The sequence below is a fragment of the Pinus tabuliformis genome, chromosome 3_1 (genome assembly GCF_031772625.1).
Source record: "Pinus tabuliformis cultivar Carrire ecotype Pingquan chromosome 3_1, CPIR1, whole genome shotgun sequence".
Lineage (NCBI taxonomy): Eukaryota > Viridiplantae > Streptophyta > Pinopsida > Pinales > Pinaceae > Pinus > Pinus tabuliformis.
The window spans coordinates 343,975,873-343,997,802 of record NC_142301.1 but is presented as its reverse complement, the minus strand read 5'-3'; positions in this window follow the sequence as shown (position 1 = coordinate 343,997,802).

The following is a 21,930-nucleotide window of genomic DNA, read 5'->3' as shown; positions in this document are numbered from 1 at the left end:
TATTTTTCTGAAATTCTGGACAAATAATCGATGGAAATTGGCATCCACCCATGGTATTTATATACTCATGGAATATATCCATAGTATTGTAAGTGGCATCCACCCATGGTATTCATCCACCCAATGTATTTATCAACCCATGGAATTTATCCATTGTATTGTAAGTGGCATCCACCCATGGTATTTTCCCATGGTATTGGAAGTGAGGTCCACCCATGGTATCTACCCACCCATGGAATTTACATGTGGTATTATAACTAAAAAATGACTCTGAGTAACAAGTCACATTTTGTAAAAGGACATATTGTCCACCACAATGTAACTTTTACAGTTAAGACGACCTCCCATTGCGGAAGAAAAGAAAGACTAGGCGACTGGAGATCCTTTCAAAATATTGCTAGAGGAAGCCCTTGAGCGATAGAGGGACGATCCTTTGATGGATACCCATAGGCGTTACATATTCATCCAACAACTACTTTGGAGGCGCCACTCCTTTTAAGGTACACATTAATTTTGATATTCCCATATTTGAGGGCGAGATAGATGCAACCACCATAGATAAACCGTTGAATCTGTTGGAAGGATATTTTTCAGTTCATGACTCTTCCAATCAAGAAAATATTACTTTTTCACTTCTCAAAGTTGCCCCACACGTCAAGGACTAGTGGGAAACCTACTATGAACAAAAGGACGAGAGGGAATCCTCACTGTTTTTAGCCGCACCCACTTGAGATTCTTTCTAAAACACCATCAAAGAACAATATTACCCTGTCGGGAGCTATGAAGATAAATACCATGGGTGAATGAATACCATGGGAGGATGCCACTTACAATGCAATGGGTAAATTCCATGGGTGGATAAATACTCTGGGTGGATGAATACCATGGGTGGATGCCACTTACAATACCATGGGTATATTCCATGGGTTGATGAATACCATGGGTGGATGTCAATTTCCATTCAGATCATATCACCCTAGATTGTGTGTTAGAGAAGGACATCTACAACAAAAGTGGGAAACCCTTTGTGTCCTAATTTTGTCTTCATTAGGTAGCACAGAAGAAAATAGTGGGAAGAAATCCCTAAGAGTTGTTTCCTTGAAGGAATAAGGAGCAACTAGTGGGAAAGAATTCCCAGAGGATCCAAGGAACAACAATGGACATTTGATAGTTGTTCAAAAAAGGAAATGTGAACAACTCGACAAGAGTCTCTATGTGTTGATGTATTCAACTAATGTTAAACTAGAGAGCAGTTGGAGCCATGTTGAGTGATCTAATGGAGCTAGTTCATTGATAGAGACAGAGAGGTGTTGTTGTATATCGGGAGTCAAAGGATCAGGCATGTGTATTCAGGGTACGAAAAAGATGAGCTGAGAGAGCGCACTACATCAACTAGACCGTCAGTGTATCTTGTTCGGGCAATTTGGTTGTCATAGTTTTTGACACCAAGTCCCAGTTGTAGCCTTGTATCAGTGGATGTATGAGGATCATTATCCCTAGTATGGGAGCCCTAAACAATTGTATTACAATTTGTTAATAGAACAAAGTTGGGCAGTGAAAATTTGTATAAAAAGTTGTATATTTTGTGAACATGTTGATTTACTATTGTTATAGTCCACCATGCAAAGTAGTTTTTTGTGGTATTTGGATTGGTAGTGTTAGTGATTCTAAGATCCTAACCTAGACTCCAGTTCCATGGAAAATAACACTCTTTTCCATCATTGTGCTTCACTGAGAAACCATTTCATATGGTTGGAGAGGTTGGTCTCATTGATTGATCCCATTGATCAATTGGGTGCTAACCTTGATGCCATTAGGTGTTGGATTATGGGATAAGTTTGATGCTACGTATCTTTCCTTATGATTAGAATTGTACATCTTATCTCTCCCATGGGTTATTATTGAGAGTCCAATGGATTGGTTGAGGAGATTTATCTTGAGAGAGAGAGAGAGAATGAAAATTACCTCCCTAGCTAAGAGGGAGTGTTGAAAATTGGTAGCTTCACTCAATATTATCATTGGAAAAACAAAGAAGAAATTATGTATTTTTATGTTGACCAAGTCGGCCTCATTTGCACAAGTTGACCCCACCACATGAAAGGGTTTGAACCTATGGTCAAAACCCACCTCCTAGCACACATATATATTATGATTTCATTGACCTCATTTGACATCTCATCAATCATCCATTCGATCTGAGACAAGAAGATTTGTTCACACATGCGAGGAGAAGAAGAAGAAGAAGAAGATTTGTTTATGCATTGACCAACTATACGACTAGAATTGACTCGATATTATCTGCTGCTGTTTGATAGAGCTTTGGTGAAGGGGAATAATTGAAATATCATTGTAGAGCATTCAGAGCACCTCATAGAGCATTGGGATTCTACATATTTTATTTTGATTGGTCATATTCATAATTAATTCTTTCATGAAGACATAGAACAAGCTTGAAGGAGCTACAAACTTCATGGCATGGAAGACTAGAATTTACCTATTGCTTGCAGGGAATAAGGTATTGGGTATTGTTTTGGGAAAAGTTACTAAACCATCTAATTAAGCAGGAAAAGACAAGTTTCAAGAAGATGACATCTTGGATATGGGCAAAGGGCAATGGGCATCATTATGGAATTTGTTAAGGACCATCTAATTCCTTATATTTCTCATCATAAATCTTCCAAGGAGATGTATGATTCCCTTATTGGATTATATACCATCATATGATCTATCAATCTCTAAATCTAAGGAGTCAGCTTCGTGATGTCAAGATGACAAATAGCGAAGCTGTGACATCATGATTTTGTGAGAATATCTCAAATAAGAGCTCACTTCAAAGTTATTGACGAACAAGCATCCAAAAAATAATTAGTAGCTATAACTATGGGTGGTTTTCTTGACTCTTGGGGTTATTTTGCAACAAGCATTAGTGGTAGAGAAAATCCACCTTTCTTTGATGAGATATGGGCTATTTTCACTCAAGAATAATCTTGGCTCATGTCCAAGGGCAAGATTCCAACTCCAAGTGAAGATTATCAAGCTTTTGTAGCCCACTCAAAGACTAGCAAGGAAAGAAGAAACTTTGAAATATTTCAAAGAAGTTAAGGTAGAAGACCTACCTCAAGATATGCACCAAGAAATGCTCTAGGAAGAGTACCTGCTCCACAAAGAATATCCCCTCCTCCATCTCAAGAAATAAGAGACACAAAAAATGTTTAGTGCTATAATTTCCAAGCATATGGTAATTATCAAAATAGGTGTCCTCAAAGGAATGATCCTTAAAGAAATGATGATTGAATAAGGAAAAGGAAGCACCATGCTTCTGCAACTGATATTAATGAACCATCTCATAAGAGGAGGAAAAGGAAGAAATATTATGATGATGAATATTCATTTTATTATGATTTTACAGGTTCCATTGTAAGTCATGATGAAAATTGGTTGTGGATAGTGGTGCCTCTAGGCACATGACTAGAAGTCGTGAGAATCTCTTTGAATTGGTTGAAAAGAAGACAGCTTAAAGGGTTGAGCTTGGATAAAATGGAAAGTATGAAGTCAAAGGAATTGGCTCATCATCCTTCCAATTGGAATCAAGAGGCAATGTCTATATTAAAAATATTCTATATGTTCCTGGTTTGAAGAAGAATTTGTTGTTTATTTCATCTCTTGAAGACAAAGGGTATAGAATTGCATTCATTGATGGAAAAATTCTAGTATGAAATAAGGACTCCTCCTTTGAATCTGCCAAGGTCATTGGTGTACAAATAAGAGGCCTATATTGTCTCCTTGGTCACTTAATTCAAGTCTTGATTCATAACACTTCTGATCTTTGTGAACTATGACATCAATGGTACACTCATGTTCATTATAAAGCCTTGTCTAGAATGAAATATTTTGTTAAAGGTGTACCTGAAATCAAGATTGAACATGATGGAGTTTGCAAAGGATGTTCCCTTGGGAAAAATGTCAAAGGATGGTATACTAACAATGATAGTGGATCCAAAGGAATCTTGGATCTTATGCATTTTGATGTTTGTGGGCTTATGTATGAAAAATCCTTGGGTGGTCATTTGTTCTATGTCACTTTCATTGATGATTACTCTCGTAAAACGTGGATTTATGAGTCTTAAAATACATGGATGATATATTTGAAAAGTTTCAGGAATTTAAGGCACAGGTTGAAAATGCTACAAGAATAAGTATTAAAACTTTAAGATATGATAATGGAGGAGAGTACATATCCAAGGAGCTGATTGATTTCTGCAGGGATGCTAGAATTAATAGGGAGATTGTAGTTCCCTACTATCCACAACAAAATGGAATTGCCTAAAGGAAAAATAGAACTATTATGGAAGTTACCAAAGGCATGCTTCATGATCAAGCGCTGCTAATGTTTCTATAGGGATAAGCTTTAAAGACAACTGTTTATGTTCAGAATAGATGTCCACATCGAATCCTTGATTGTAAGACTCCTGGAGAAGTATTCATAGGTGAGAGACCTAATGTTGAACATTTGAGATTTTTTGGTTGTCCTATTTATGTTCACGTGCCCAAGGAGAAAAGGACAAAGTTGGAACTTTATGGGAAAAAGGGAACTTTTGTTGGTTAAAGTGAGAATTCAAAAGCCTTCAAATTCTATGTCCTAGGACAACGTTCTCTTGAAACTTACAGGGATGTCATTTTTGATGAGGATGCTACTTTATGAAAGTCCAAGGGATCACACTTGGACACTGATGATGAGATGCAAGTGGCTCATAAGAATGTGGAATCAAAATCTAAAGAACCTGAACCTATGGAACAGGATCCTCAGGAAGAGTATGATGGTCCACATGAATTTATTGCTTCACCTAGAATTACTATACCTCAGACTAGAAAGAGACCATCTTGGCTTGAAAGGATGTTGAAAGAAGCTGAAGGACATGCAACACCTTGTGGAACCTTCAAAGAAAGCAAGATGCCAAATAAGTACTTGGGTTATGCAACAATGATGAGTAAAATCATTGAGTGTGATCCAACCACCTATGAAGAGGCAATTGAACATCAAGTTTGGAAAGATGCTATGATTGAGAGTATTGGTCCATATTGAATAATGATGTATGATAATTCATGCCAAGACTTGAAAGAAAATTTGTAGTGTCTTCCAAATGGATCTACAAAACCAAACATGTCACTGATGGAAGCATTGAGAAGTACAAGGCAAGATTTGTGTTATGAATAAAATATATATAAAAATAAAAAAAATAAATATAAACAATAACAATAATAAATAATAAATAATTAAGTAATAATTAGTATTGAAGAGTCATGTCTCTAAAGACATGACCATTCGTGAATGAGTATCTACCTAGGTATATAAATGGGACCTTCAGTTGTAATCAAAACATATCTCATATCAATTCTTTTATACACTATTTAAATTATTGTGAAGTATGAACTTTGTTTGTTACATTGGTATCATAGCATAAATGAATTTTGTTCATTACATTGATATCAAATTTGTTTGATTTTCTGACCGCTCAACTATTGCAAAGAGCTAGTTTGATTCGACTTTTGGCTATCAATTTTCGTCAACTTCATTGCTGTCATATGACAAGTGATTCACTACATCAATTTTCGAGATTTTGCACCCTGAAGTTAAACCTTTAGCCATATAATTATAAAAAAAAAATTAAGGAAAAAAATATTAAAAAAAAAATTTATAAAGGAAAAAAAGAAATATATATACATATAAAGTCAAGAAAAAGGTATATGTATATTGACTATATGTATAAAATTAAAAAGAAAAAATATAATTAGGAAAAAATAGAAGTTAAGAAAAGGTTCGTGACAGTCAAGTTGCCACCACTGGCTATCTGCACCATGGATAGACCACGTTCCGAGACCATCAACCATCCACCGTCATCGCTTGTCCAGCCTGAGCCGTTGCTCGAACTAACAACTGTCGTCAAAACCTACCGCAGTCTTTGCAACGATTGCTGCAAGTTAGCCGTCTCTTTGCAAAGAGTATATAAGTATATTAGAATATTTTTTAGTGCTGAAAGTATATTAATGAAGACGAGAGATTTATAGCGTGGCTTGTTATGTCTCTCTATCTGTCCACAATACAATAAACAAGACAAGATTACCTAGTGTGATATTGTTAATTTTAGAATATTTGGAAGTTTAATGTGATATTGTTATTCATTTAAATTTAAATCAATTGTATATTTTAAAATATTTTAGAAATTTAATAAATATAAAGAAAATTAAGAAAATTAAATTTCAATTAAAAGTTTAAAATATTTCAAAATTTATAATAAAATTAAGTTAAAATAATCATACTTTAAAATAGTAGTGTTTGTCTGTAATTGATTACTTCTCCTCTAGGTCACTTGAATAAAAGTACCTCTGAGTCCAATAGAAACATGAGTGCATTCATCTCCATTCCTTACAAAATTGCTTATTATGATTTCTAGAATTTTTACATTTTAAACATGATATTATGAATAATTTTTTAATAAATAAATTTATTTAGTAAAAGAAAAATATTATAAAGAAAATGAGTCCAATAGAAACATGAGTGCATGTTTATGACATTCATCTCCATTCCTTACAAAATTGCTTATTATCATTTCTAGAATTTTTGCATTTTAAACATGATAGTATGAATAAAGTTTTAATAGACAACTTTATTTAGTAAAAGAAAAATATTATAAAGAAGATGAATAACGTAAATAATATTCAGTGTGCTAAGTGGCTTAATGTAGTAGAGAGTTGCTTCATATGTTTCATGGTCATATGAAAAATAATTCTTTTAAATTAAAATAATTTCAAGTGTGAAGAAAAAAGTTTGTGTTCCATACTCAATACAAGCATTTCCGTCACATACTTTTTCTCCCATACATACCCACTATTCCGTACATCTTTTATTTCACACATTCCAACTCCATACACCTATTGTGCCACACAACTACTTCTGCACTTGGGGTACTTTCTAATTATTTTTTTCCGCTTTAAAAAACATGATGACTTAAGGTTCATAGCTATCTAAAGCACGAAACTTAAGGTTCCATTTGATTAAAATTGTGATTTAATTTTTAAAATGAAATAAGCTATTAGTCTAAATCATAAATAAATTTTAAAAGCATTTATACAATCACGAAGTGAATCACTAAGTGAATCACAACATATTATTATTATTGTTTAACCAGATAAATGAATTAAAGTTACAAATTAAATTGTTAGAATTCTTCAGGGATATTTGTTGATATTCCATTTCTAAGTGGTTATACTAGTTAACTCATCGCTGCCATGTTAGTCATAAAAAGCAAGAATATTAGTTATTATATGTCAACTTGTGGATGAGGCAATTAAAAGTTTCCAAGTGACGCTGTAAATTAGTCAAGTAAAAATAAATGTAATGATGCAAATGGATATTTAATAGAAACAAATTAAAATCGTACACATCTCAATTTGAAGATAAGTAATTAATCCAATTAGCATTTTAAAATTAGTATAATATTTTACATTTTAAAACTATAATAATATTTTACATTTTAAAACTATAATAATAATTTACATTTTAAAACTTGTATATCAGGCACTACTCTGCTCTGGACTAGTTGTTATATTTATCTTATTTACAAATTAGATATTTGAAATCAGATTTCGTTGGTGACTACAATAGAGATTTGCAATCAGATGTTATAGGTGAAATTATTGCAAATATATCGTTGGAAGCTTTGAAATAGAGGCTCGAATGTCAATGCAAGAAGGTTCCACGAATGAACACCCAAGAAGCGTTTCTTTCACTTTCTTCTCTATTCATGAATTGAATGAAAGCCACTTGCCAACTATTTAAATTCATAGCACAACTCATCCTGGGCCATAGTGAGTCTTGCGATAATCACAACTCATGAGATTGTCTCACAAGACTGTGAGTCGATAAGGAGCTCAACTTTGGAAACAATAGTGAGCCTTTTATAATAAAGAATATAGTTCACATGGGATCAAGTCGTCCAATTCTCAATAGAAGCAAATTAGGCATTAGGGAATGTCATTTCAAAGGTATGAAGCTAGAATTTAAGTGGTTCTTGTTATTGCTCAAACTAGTAGGGGTCGTAGGAGAGGATCTCATAGAGAAATTACTAGGTCAAGGGAAACAATGGAGCGATAACCTACTGTCACCTCAACTAAGGCTTCTCGCTCTTTGTGAAATTTATCCAATGGGAGGAGACCCGGTATAAGAGAAATCACAATAATGAATAAGTTAATGGAAGGATAAAGGGTGATTCCCAAGGCCCATTCACAGGAGAGACTCAATGATATGACTTTCTTACTTACGAAGAAAGGTGATATGGTCTCTAGGAAGGGCTAAGAGGATCCTCGAGGCTAGGGTTTGGGAATATATCTTGTAAAGATGATTCCTAGGCTTAGAAATCCTTATGGGGAATTGGTCTTTATGTGATTTTTATGGAATTTGAGTTGTAAAGTTGCGGGACCACATGAGACCAAGTGGACCCAAAATTAGTTCAAGGATGTAGGATTGATCAATCAAGGAGGGGATTGACCTAACTGTGGAGGGAAAGAGGATCAATGGAAAAATATTCTTAGGATATAATACAATGATCCAAATGAGGTCACTAGCCAAGGGAAACCTAGGGAAAGAAATGGTCCTTGGGCTAGTGCTTGCAATATCTTGAGATCCCACCGTTAGAATTTTGTGAAATTTGGAGAGCCTTTAAAGGAAACCCTATTACAGTAATGGACAAGAGATTAAAGTATTTTGATGGCTAGAACATGAGATAAGTGATGCCCTAGATGACCTATGGAGGTTAGGCCTAGAAAGAGAAGGATAGGTGAGAGAAACATGCGCTTAAAGTGACCACCTATGGAAGGACCAATGCCTTATCCTTTGGGAGAGGTGGATTTAGGAGAATTTATGGTTTGGAAGATGTTTATCCAATCAAGGAGGTCTTTAAGCAACTTCACATGGCATTAGGGCACGGGAACAGCTACTTGAGATCTTTATACTTCGATATGAAATAATTGATGACTTGTCAATATGTATTTCAACAAAATAATCTCTAGGAACATTCACCCATTCATACATGGACCATGCAATGATGCAATGCTATAAAATATCAAAATTTCCACAATTTCACATAAGAGAGCAGTAAATTTCATACTTGTATATCGAAAAGCCCAACAACATTCATCTGACAATGTAAATAACAAGAATAAGCATGAAAAGATTAATTACATGTACAAAAGAGTATATCCAATCATCATGTAACATGTTATGTCAATAATGAAGCTCCAAGACAAGAGAAATAGATCCAAACATCAAAATTCATCCATAACATCCAAACTCGTCCTTCAAAAGGGAATGCAAAATTCTCAAAGCTTCTAAGTGCCAATCCAAATGATTGTGAGAGAAATGAATCACATATCATCTATTTATATAGTCTTTAATGAGTTTGATTTTCCTAATTGGCCTAATTAAGCCCCAAATAATAAAATAATGTGTAATAATAACATCCCTTGGTGACAAGCCCACCAAGATAGCTTAATAATATAAAAATAAGCCCCTCAAGAGGGTATAATGATCAATAAAACGAGTTGTTGGGCCTTTGAGGAGGCCCAATGAAGGCCAGAGTGTATCATGGTAAGAAAATGGACTCTAAACACAGTGGACAAGGGGTTGGCCCCTTCTTTTCCAAGCAAGTCAATGTGGTGCTCCCAAGTAGGTGTGGGGGGTACAATGACATCCTCATGGGTCGCCAAGTGGATCGAGAATGCCTATAAATCATATATAAGGGCTAGGATGATGACATAAGCAGTTTATTTCTCTCTTGCAGTGAGACACATCCTCATATAGACCCTAGAACATCTTCCAGGTGTATGCTACAAGTGTGGAGCCAACTGGGCATGGCAAACTAGGTGCATCATCCTCATCAAAAAGGTAGAACACGAGAAATCAATGAGCAGTGTTGGGGATCCATGAAGTAATCTTTGCAATGGTGGAGGACCATGGATCTCATGCTCACTCTACAAGTGCCAATATATCCCTCTAGAGGGCTAGGACCCCATATAGGGAGATCAAGCCCCAAATGGAGACCCTCCTGCAATCTTGCGTAAGATCCAATGTGTCCCCTTGCCCTCCAATCCAACAAATCATTAGGATAATCAAGTAACAAAGCCTACAAATCATGGAGTCAATGGGGCACTTCATGGTGGCATGCCCTTCCATAGTGGGCTTTGGCATGTACAAGTGTTTCTAGGCTCAATAAGGGGGGTAACCAAGGACCCTATTGGGTGGTTTTAACATTTAAAGGGGGTGGCATGTCCATTTTACATCCATCAAGTGGTAGTTGGCAAGTGATATAGTGATGGAACAAAGTGGGGATCAAGGGAAGGATCTAGGCCACATGTCATGGGGCAAGGGTAGATATAAAGGGGGAAGCCCACACTTGGGTATGTGAGTATAGGAGGGAGTAAATCATGGTACATGAGTTACCCTAGTTTTTGTTTTTCCACCTTTCTTCATATGCCTTTTACTTTTGATTGATTTTTCTTCATAACTGCTCGAGGCTTTAGGGGATGAGAGCATGATGTGTAGGATATAGCAGTATGTACCCCCTTTAAAGGTGGGACATTTCATTGCCCACCAGGGGTTGGGACAATCATGGGTTCCTTAATGTGCAGGGGCCTCATTTAGGGCCCATATGAACCAAGGTGATGGCCATAAATAAAGGGTAGTGCTCATGTTTGGATTTTTCCCACGTATTAAATTTGTATGTCCTGACCATCTTTTGAATTTTGTGGTACATTTCCTGTTGAGAGTGGCCAAATTATGCTTTTTTTTTTAGCTGCATCAACCTTCGGGAATCGTTTCAGGCCCGAACCAAAGTGTGGACAAGGGGGAGGGGAAGGCTTGCCCTATGTGGACCCAGTGGACACATGTGGACCCGGATGGGAAAAATGATGAATGGGGTTAGAATGAACAGAAGGGAGTGATGTATATGGTGTTGGGAAGCAGGACCAAACAACCAAAATCAAGATTTCCCATGTACTGTCAACCCTAAAGCTAATGGACAGTAAAGGAGATCCCACGGGACTAGGATACAAGGGTAACCACCAAATCGAGTGGAGGAGACAAGAGTATATACCTATCCCACTCTTTCTATCGAATCCCCCCACTAATCCATGCCTAAAAGTGTCCATGAAAAGTAAGGAAAATTACTCAACTATACCAATGAAAAGCCATATCTTCGGGGTCGGGAGGCCCACCTAAAAACCTATGATCATGAAAAATGGGCTAGGGACCACATGGCTCGCTCAGGTGGCGAACATAATGACACATCACACTATCTGGTGGCTGAAAGGGGCTGCTGGCAACCGACTGACGACCATCTAGGAGCAAAATTTTCTCATATGCATACTACCCACAGGTTGTGGGTAAAATTTCTGATGTGAAAATAGTGGAGGTTATAGTTTTTGCATCCCAGTTGAGTTAAGAGAAGAATAAATACAACATCAAAATTTCATTGTAATATTACAATAATTTCACTTATACCAAACCTTAAAAATAAATGGACAATGATATGCTAAGTCTACATTGTCTAGTGCATATACCTAAAATGTGTAAATATAGAGTTTCCATTTCCTCTATGTAAGGCACCTCAGCTGGTGCTACCTGGTAATCTAGACTTGTAAGAAGTATTTAAGAAACAATGACTATAGTGATGCCACCAGTTATATACTTGTTATCATCAGTTTCGAGTCACAAAAAAAATGACTTTCAACTCTCACACTTTAAATACCATAGGTTTGGAGTCCTCACCAAAATGGCTTCTACTTAACGAAGTTGAGAGATTGATAGTGTGGCTTATTACATCTCTTTATCTATCCACAATACATATTGTCATTTGAGAGAGTAGGAAGTCATTCAGACGAACAATTTCAAAACATAGCCTCTGATGGAAACTATAAATTGATTTATCTATTTTGTGTGTTAAATTGTATCCATTTTGTGTATATTTGTGATTAAAAACTTCAAATTTACGATCAGTGTGTTAAATTATTTATATAAACTTGAAAGTTTCTTGATATTAAGGTATTTTTCTTTTGAAAAAAATACTAAAAGATACATGTTTTAAGTCAAATTAATACCATGAAGTATCACATAAAAATGTTACAACATCACATAAATATACTTATGTTCATTACTATAGTTCATAAACGCTTGACAAGCTCATTTGAGAAAAATTAAAACATAAAAGGGCTTGGATAAGCAACTTCTATGGAAATGCAGGGTATTGATTCCTGTGTACTTTTTTTTTCTAGTGGAAAATGTAGGCATATCAACTTAAACGCTACATATCCACTGCATCACAATGACAACAATGGTTTGGTGTCTAGTTGGGGCTCTGTTAATAAGCTCACTGAATAATAAAGGAGAACTTGAGGCTCGACACTTACAATGTTAGAATCACAACTCACTAATACATAGAGGAAAATTTGGGGGTCAACAACTGCAATGTCAACATCAAAGTTCACTAATAAATAGAGGAAAAGTTGGGGCTCAACATTTGCAATGTCAACATCAAAGCTCACTGATAAATAGAGGAAAAGTTGGGGCACAACAGTTGCAATGTCAACATAAAACCTCATGTGTTCCTTTCTTCGCAAATGCATTCCTACCACACACGCTTTCTCCTGAATAGACCCACTTTTTTGCACACATCCTCGATTTTGTACACCTATTGTTCCTCACAACTACTTCCGAACTTGAATATTTTCTATAAAAAAGTTGTCACTTTAAAAAACCACAATGAGTTAGTTTTCGTAACTATTGAAGCATGCATTTACCTTCGAATACAAATAAGATGAAAAACACCATCATTGAGGCAGTGGATTAAGCATTATCACTTCATATATCATTGCCTATCTTTTACATGCATTTGGATTCGTACCTTATTCACCCAAACCCAACCAATTGGAGAGATAATTAGGCACTCTACTTTTGAAGTCCACTTAACCAGTGACCGAAGTTGGCCTTCCCACAATAATGGCTATTTGAGAAAATGTGTATGGTGTGTAAGTAATATCAATCAACTTCATTTACAATAGCTCGAGAGAAAATAGATAATAGATACTTATTGCACTTTTCTTTATGCTCCATTTTGCTTCCAACAACTCATATTTTGGGAGCCAAATTAAACATTGATAATACCCATTACCTATTATTTTATTTTGACCAGTTAGAATGATGGAGAATAAGTTAGAGTAGGGATCTCCAATTTAAGTACTATGTAATTAGGTTGTGAGAAATGGTTTTTAGCTTAAGTTGTAGAAACCATATCAGATAGTCTTCTCATATTCATGATAAATATGTTTGTTTGGGAAGTTCACATTATTTTACAAAGCTATTTACTTCAATTTAATTTTCCCAAGACAATTTATTAAATATATGATTAACGATGTTTTCTCTTGGCATGTGGTGGAATTTGGTTAGTCCAACAAAATAAACGATGAATAATACATATCAGGTCATGAAATAAATGAGGTAATCAACTACAGAAAGCCACCAAAGACATGGTTTGGCCCACACCATTGTTGCTTATGTGGTGTCATCGCATTTGATATCAAGTCGTAAATATCTCAGGAAAAACCATTTTATTCAAGGCTCGATATTTGTTCAGTTTCCGCCCGCTTATGTAAGGGACCTCACAACCCGTCAATTGTCAATCTGTGCCGTGAAACCTTTGCTGTCAATCCTTGTCGTTAGAATTAGCATAGAGTGCAATGTCCAATGCAAATCAATTATGACAATCATCATGATAGCCAATGTCAAAGCCTCTACAACAACCAATCACGTAATTTCATTTTTCCTATTTTAAAATCATTTTCCAATGCGACAATTATTGAAATTAATTCACCCTTCATCAGTGGAATTATGTCACATCAATGCTTGCCAATGAAAAATTAGAAATAAAATTTTCAAGAAAATTATTTTAGATTTGATTGAAAATGAAAATAATTAACATTTCCCAAAAACTTTGGTTAAAATTACAAAAAATGCCCAAACTAATACATGGTCCAAAGACTTTGACTACCAAACAAAAACTATAATCCCTCATGATGCAAAACATAATAATAAGATTAATCCCTCATGATACAGAACGTAATAATAAGGTTAGTGATAAAAAATGGGCCAAGTATATAATTACCCTCACAATAACAATGTAAATTAATAGTAATAGTTGAAAAAATTGATAATTACTTTAAAATAAAGCAAAGTGCAGAGTATAACAGAGTTTGAAGTGAGAGATATCATGTTAATGAAGAGTTTGTAGACTAAAATAAGACATAGTTAAACAACAATAACAAACACTCATTACAAAGAAGAATGCAGTTTGAAGGTGATACATAGAGTAAACAGTGGATTGTTTATAGTTAAATTCTTGAAGTTTGAAAAATCAACACATAGTTCATGCATATCTGTACGGACAACTAATCTATTCATATATTCTAACGTGGGCCATGGGTTTTCATGTTCTTCTTCAATGTCGATCTGACTTTAATGAAATCGAGAGTGATGACCGCAGGGAGGGGCAACGTTATTTCTGACGGTCAGGGGACAGCTTAATTTTATTTTGACCTCTCTTAAATATTTTTCGAATCTGTAATAGACATAAGTTTAAGAGAAGTCTTAATTTTTTGATATATATTTAATCAAATTTTAAAATATTTTTAAAATTTACAATAAGCACAAATTCAGAAAAAACCTCGCATCGCATCGCCTTATATATATACTTAAAAATGACATCAGCTTTGAAATTTTGAAATCAGATGTAATCCACAGATGTCTAAGACCTATGAAAATCATATTGCCCACACCAAGTTGAACACTTTGAAGAGTTAATAAGCTTTATTATCTTTTTTTTTGTAGGTAAGTATCTATGGGGATTTCAATTAGTGATCTATTACAAGGAGTGCTTTAACAGTGCACTCATTTACCATCAATCCAAAACCTCATGGGCAACCATTCCCAATCAATCCAAAAACCCGTGAACTAATAAATTTTACTATCATTATTATCCTATTACCCTTTTATTTTTATAGAGCTACTTTTTAGTTTTAACTTCACAATTTATTCATAAAAGAGTTCTCGTGGCTTGGAAAAGACTTTCTCATCAGGTTCAGTTTTAGATATTTAAATAAGTTTAGATTTAAAAGCTATACTGGCCTAATTTTTTAAAAAATAAAACAAAATTTAAAAATAATGTAAATGATGTGGCATCTTTATATTTAAAAATTAACTTTCCACACCCGTCCTCTTCCTCTTTAATCTTTCATGACATTGTTTCATGAAAGTTCATTTGGGAATGTCTTTCATGAAAGTTAATTTGGGAATGTTTTTTAGAAATACTTTTATATGTTATGTATTTGTAAATACTAAATACTCAAAAAAATAAATAAATAAAAAAACTGTATTCTAGAGATATATATATATTATGTATTTATAAATACTAAAAAAAAAAAGTATATGTAAACACTTAAAAATTGTATAATGATTAGGTGGTATTCAAATAATTTAAATGATAAATATATATATATAGTTTTTTTATTTATTGTAAAGATGTATTAATTTTAAACATAAAAATTAAGAACAACGAGATAGAAATTATATTAAGTAATTTAAATTTGTAATTCGAATAAATCTTTAACAAATTTTAGATAAAATTTAGGGAAAAACATACTTGGGTGAAAATGTAAAATATTGAATCTACTTAAATGTCTCAAATATTCTAGAGCTAAGAATTTAAATTTTTAAATTGCTTTACATAAGATATACATATATACATAGTTGGCATTGAAATATTTTAAGTAATATGTATATTGATATATTTCATTTATGAACTATATTGTCCATATTAAATTATTTTTTTTTTATTAATATATTTTTAAATACATGTCAATATTATTTAACCACATAGAAGTATTTTATTTATAAGCTACATTCAATATTTTTATAAATGATAATATTTTTTGAATGCCACATATTAATTTTATATTAAAAATTGAATGATTTACACAACTTTTCTTATTAGGAAAGAAAATTAATTAATTTTTTTTATGATGATCCCTTGATCGGGGTACGTGCCAGCCCACCACCCCACTTAGGACTCACGTTAATACTGAGTAGATGGAAGACATTGAGGAGGGGCAACTTCGATAGTCGAAAGGCACATGTGACCAAGCTGATGCGATGGGGGGAGGTGTGGGAGGTATTAATGCAAGAGTTAATTGCCGCTGCGATATAACCCTCCAGGTGGTGGAAGCCTGAATCATATTTCATGCAATTGAGTTGTGGGATAGTGAGGTTTTGAGAGTTGTGAGGAAGCACTGCAACTCCCTTCTGGTGGCAAGCTTGACAGGGAGGCAGTGGTTACAGGAGGTCATTCGGGTCGGCTCCATGGTGCTGGTAATAGGGTGTGTATAGTTTCTTTCCATCCATCCATGTTCAAGACATACTGATACTTTGAATGTTGCCTGTAAGATTTTTGCCCCCTCTTGAGAATGGGTGATTGTGCGTCTTGGTAATGTTTGTTCGTTTGATGAGCATGTCTGTGTGGCTCAATTTTATCTTGAAATAGTTGTTTCGAAGCCAATATCTGTTTCTTATGGTATCTTACTACTTTGTATGGGAATGTATGGTTTAATTTGGGCTCCTTGTCTGTGTGGGAAGAATTTACCACCCAGTTGGAATGGTTGTTTCTATATTTGGTTAAATTGGCTTGTGAGTACTCTTTGCTTGTTGCTGTTGATAGTTTTGCAATGTGTTGGTGTTTGTATACATGGGAAGCGGCTTGAGGTGCTGGAGGGTATTTCTACCACCTGGTGGAGACAAACCTTCTATGGCTTCTATATATTCTATGAGATGTCTAAGCATAGACTAATGGTAATGGGAAGAAAGAGCTAATGGAGGTTGGCCGACATGACCTACTCTGCTTTCACTTTGCTTGGGTTTAATATTACTTGTTTCTTGCTCCTATTATCTATAATTATTCCAGGTGTTATTAATTGGAGAGACTTCCTAGTCAACGAGCTGAGGGTCTTTGCTCAATCAGTCGTTTGGTTAGTTAATTATATCATAACTCAGAAGAGGTGGACGAAAATGGAAAGACCATCCACAAGCACAGGCCAGCCAGGCACTGGGGGACGCAGAGGTAGCCGTAAGAGTGAGTCTTGGAGAGGACTAGGAGCATCCTCATCGAAGTGGACGAAAACTGGATGCTCAACATATCGTTGACATGACCCATGCAATACAACTGGTACTCCTGAGCAGGTAAGACATATGATAGCGGGTTGGGAGGCCGACCTCAATCAACGGGTTGAACATGAAATTCAGATGGAGGATTGGCGCTTGCTGGTCCCTGATCCAGGCCACACTCGGGGTTGGCTCACCCAGTACAAGCAGAAAATTCATCTCTATTAGATGATGAAGAGCATAGTAGCTAGAGCTATCATGAATGCAACAGGTTCCATCAAAGCTGATCCTGGATTTTAGGAAATTTAGAAGGAGTTCCAACTTGTTCAATTTCAAATTCAGCAACAGAATGTCCATCTGGGTCGTATTGAGAAGCACATTCCGTGCCTTCCTCAATCCAAATTACCAGGTTCCAGTGCAAAGGACCCAACTCCGGTAGAGTCCTTAGATGAATAGTTTTTAGTTATCTTCCTTTGTCAAATTTTGAGTATGTATATGTCGATTAACAATACTTCTGTTGAATTGAGGCTTCTGTGATCCATATCAATTTTATGAGAAATTTTTCGGCGTAAATCACATGAAATTTCATTTGTCGATGCATTTCGAACCAACAAGTGTGGTTCATCGTCAAGACAAGTTGAAGAATCAGATCCAGCCTTGCATATTAAATAGTTAGAGCAGAACATCCAACGGCTATATTTCTTGACCAAGCAACGACTATTTTGACTAACGGCTAAATTTGACCGGGAAACGGTTAGTTGAACAGGATTAAGGGCAAGACCTTTATTTTAATAATTAAGTTAATTCCAATGAATATTAAATTGATAGTTAGTTATATACTTATTAAAATAAAGGTTAAAGGGACTATTTTATAAACGAATAATTATAAATATAACTTAAAATAAATAAATTATAAAATAAATTAATTTAAATTAATAGTTAGTTAAAAATTATTAAATATATAAATAATAGAGTAATTAAGAGATGTTAAAATATAAATATAGTTAGTTATATTTTTAAAAAGTTACAGGGACTTATTTTATGAATTTATAATTCGAAATTAAAATAAATAAATTATAAAATAAATTCATTTTAAATTAGTAGTTATTTATAAATCTTATAGAAATTTTAGGGGGTTAGAAAGAATATTTTATTTTTTTTTTGTTGGGTTAAATTAGCATATTATCCTAGATTGATATCAATATATAGAATTATTATTAGAGTTTTGAAAGGAATAATTGTATTGTTACTATCAATATAATAGTATTATCATAATAATATTCAATTAATTTTATTAATAAAGTCGTGTACTTATAACCTAAATAAATAAAATAACCCTGACTAAGAGGCGAGGGCCGGGACCCAACAACTATAGATTATCCATAACTAAAACAATATCTCAAAACAACTCAACAAAGACTAAAGGCCAAAGAGAGAAGGATATGGGAAAACAAGGGGAAATTTAGACCAAGAACTAGCTAAAAAAGGAGGGAGGGGAGGAAGGGAAGAAAACAACTAGGAAGAGAGGGCTGGGATCCAACAACTACTGATCTTCCATCCATCCTCTCTATTGAGATTGTTCGGTCCTTTTTCAATCTCAAGGGCTTCCCTAAATTTTCGATGATGTAACTACGAAACTTTAGCAATAACACTCGCCTCCTCGATACAAACATGATGTTTAGTACTCTCCGCATGCTCAGCTAAAGTAGAAGACTTGGTTCTCCTGTGCTTGAGGTCAGCTGCGTGCTCACTAATCCTTTCATTAATGGAGCGACCAATCTCACATACCCCTTTCATATCCTTAGGGTCGATAGGATCCTTCACAAATCTTAGGGATTTAAATTAATTTATTTTATAGTTAACTTTTTTAAAGTTGTATTTATAATTATTCGTTTATAAAATAGTCCCTTCAACCTTTATTTTAATAAGTATATAACTAACTATCAATTTAATACTCATTGGAATTAACTTAATTATTAAAATAGAGGTCTTGCCCTTAATCTTGTTCAACTAACCGTTTCCTGGTCAAATTTAGCCGTTAGTCAAAATAGCCGTTGCTTGGTTAAGAAAGATAGCCGTGGGATGTTCTGCTCTAACTATTTAATATGCAAGGCTGGATCTGATTCTTCAACTTGTCCTAACGATGAGCCACACTTGTTGGTTTGAAACGCGTCGACAAATGAAATTTCATGTGATTTACGCCGAAAAATTTCTCATAAAACAATACTTCTGTTAGCACGTTAAGGGTGAACTAGTTTTTAGACATTCAGGCCTATAAGGTTGAGTATGACAGACTTAAGAACCTCATATTTTGGATGGCTTATATGCATTCTCATAGCCAACAGACTTGGTTTCCCATTGGGCAGTTTGATGCCACTTAATGTCTTTTATGGATGTAACTTTATTTTAAAATGAATGAATGAAAAGTCCTACTAAACTTACAAAAAATATATATTTTACTATAATTATATATATATATATATATATATATATATATATATATATAAGCGCGTGCTCTTTCTCTCTTTCCATATATAGAAATATATTACTTGACATGAATATCCAATCTTTTATTTCAATACTATAAAATAATTACTATATATAAGAGTTTATATTTAAATTTTAATTATCTTATCTTTTAGAGTTGATATAAAATATAAACATCAAAATATTTTATTTATGATTTTGATACTGAAATTAAAATATTTTTATTACAATTTCTTTATACTAAATTGTAATATTAAAACTAACCATAAATTCAACTAACACAATACCAATAAAATTATTAATATTTTATAATATATTCAATAAAATCTAATTAAATATATATTTCACTAAAAATAAAAATGATATTTTAATATATATATATATATTTAACCAATAAACCAATTCCATTTTTAGTAGGAAAAATATCAAATATCACCCATAAAATGCACCTCTTAGCACTATAAACTTTTTAAGTTTTGGTTGAATTCATACGAATTAGATTAAACTGAGCCTATTAAAAGAGCGTGATCCATTAAAAGCATTAGAATTTTAAATTTAAATATTAAAAAATAGTGCTTAAATGTTTTTAAATAAAATAAGTTAAATAAATTTGTAATAGTTATATTATATATTTAATATATTAAATAAAAGAATGATATTTTTTTCATTTTTAAAGTTGTGAATATTCAATTAGATTTAAATAATTTAAAAATATTATAATTTTATAGTTTATTTAAGTAATTAATTTATACTTTATAAATCTTTAAATATTTATAAATAAATAAAAACTATATAATTTTTCGATGAAAAAAAACATAAAAAAAAAATCTTGATATATAATTTAATAAAAATCTTGATGTATAATAAAAATTGTATATTATAAATTTTACATGTATTAATAAAAGTAAATATACCAAAAAAAACTTATAAAATTAAAATAAATTTACCTGAATTGATACCTAATTTAAAAATTAAATCATTAACACTTCTTGACAACCATTTTTGTCACAGCCAAACATAGTTTTTTTTACAAGAGTGAAAGATAATTTAAAGAGGGCTAAACTTTAACGCAAAATGTCGATTGTTGATACCGTTATGTATTGGTCCACAACTTTATATTAAGTGATATCTCTTCAGAGTAGCTGAAAACTTGAATATTTAAGTATGTTGAAATTTTATTTATTTTCAATTATAGAGAATATTTTGATTTATTAAATGTTAATAAAATTTTATATATATAATTTGAGATTTTTTCATTTTATGTAATGTATTTATAAAATGTTTTAATTATTAAGTAATTTTTGTTTTGATATAATGATATTAAAATATTTTATTTATAACTCATATTTTTTATATTGAAATGTTTTCTTGTTATTATTATATTTTTAAATAAACATTTTTTTTCATATTGAAAAGTATAAAACACATACATATATAATTAGTTTTGTTATTAATATTTTAATTACAGATCTTCTTCATACTTTGAGACCTAGCTTTCTTTATATAGATTAAATGTTGAATTATTTAACGTGTATGTTTAAATATTTTATTTATACTTTACATTGATTTTTTTTCAATATTACATACGAAAAATAAGATTTTTTGAATATATAAAGAATTTTTGAATTTCAATTAACTTGTTGAATTGAGGCTTCTGTGATCCATATTAGGATCCATATTAAATAAAGGTTTTCCCCTTATCCAGTCAAATCTAGCCGTTGGAGTTTCTGCTCTATCTATTTAACATGCAAACCCTGATCTGCTCATTCAACTTGTCCTGACGATGAACCACACTTGTTGGTTCGAAACGCGTCGACAAATGAATTATCTTGTGATTTACGCCGAAAAATCTCTCTTAATTCAATTAACTTGTTTTTCTTTTTTATTTATATAAACTTATTTTGTTATGAACATTAAAATATTTTATTTATGGTTAACACTAAAATATTTGCTATCTATCTATATAAAAGAAATGCTACTTATTAGGAAATGAAATGAATTTATCATTTTTTCATATTGTATTGTAATATCAATAATACATTTCTTATTGTGGTATGCTAATTTCCTATTAAATAGTGAAAAAATTACATATCAACTACAAATTATCACTAAATTAAATTATAATTGTTTTATTTTCAATAATTTTGTTATTATTATTTTTTAATATGTTAATGTGAGCATTTTTTTGG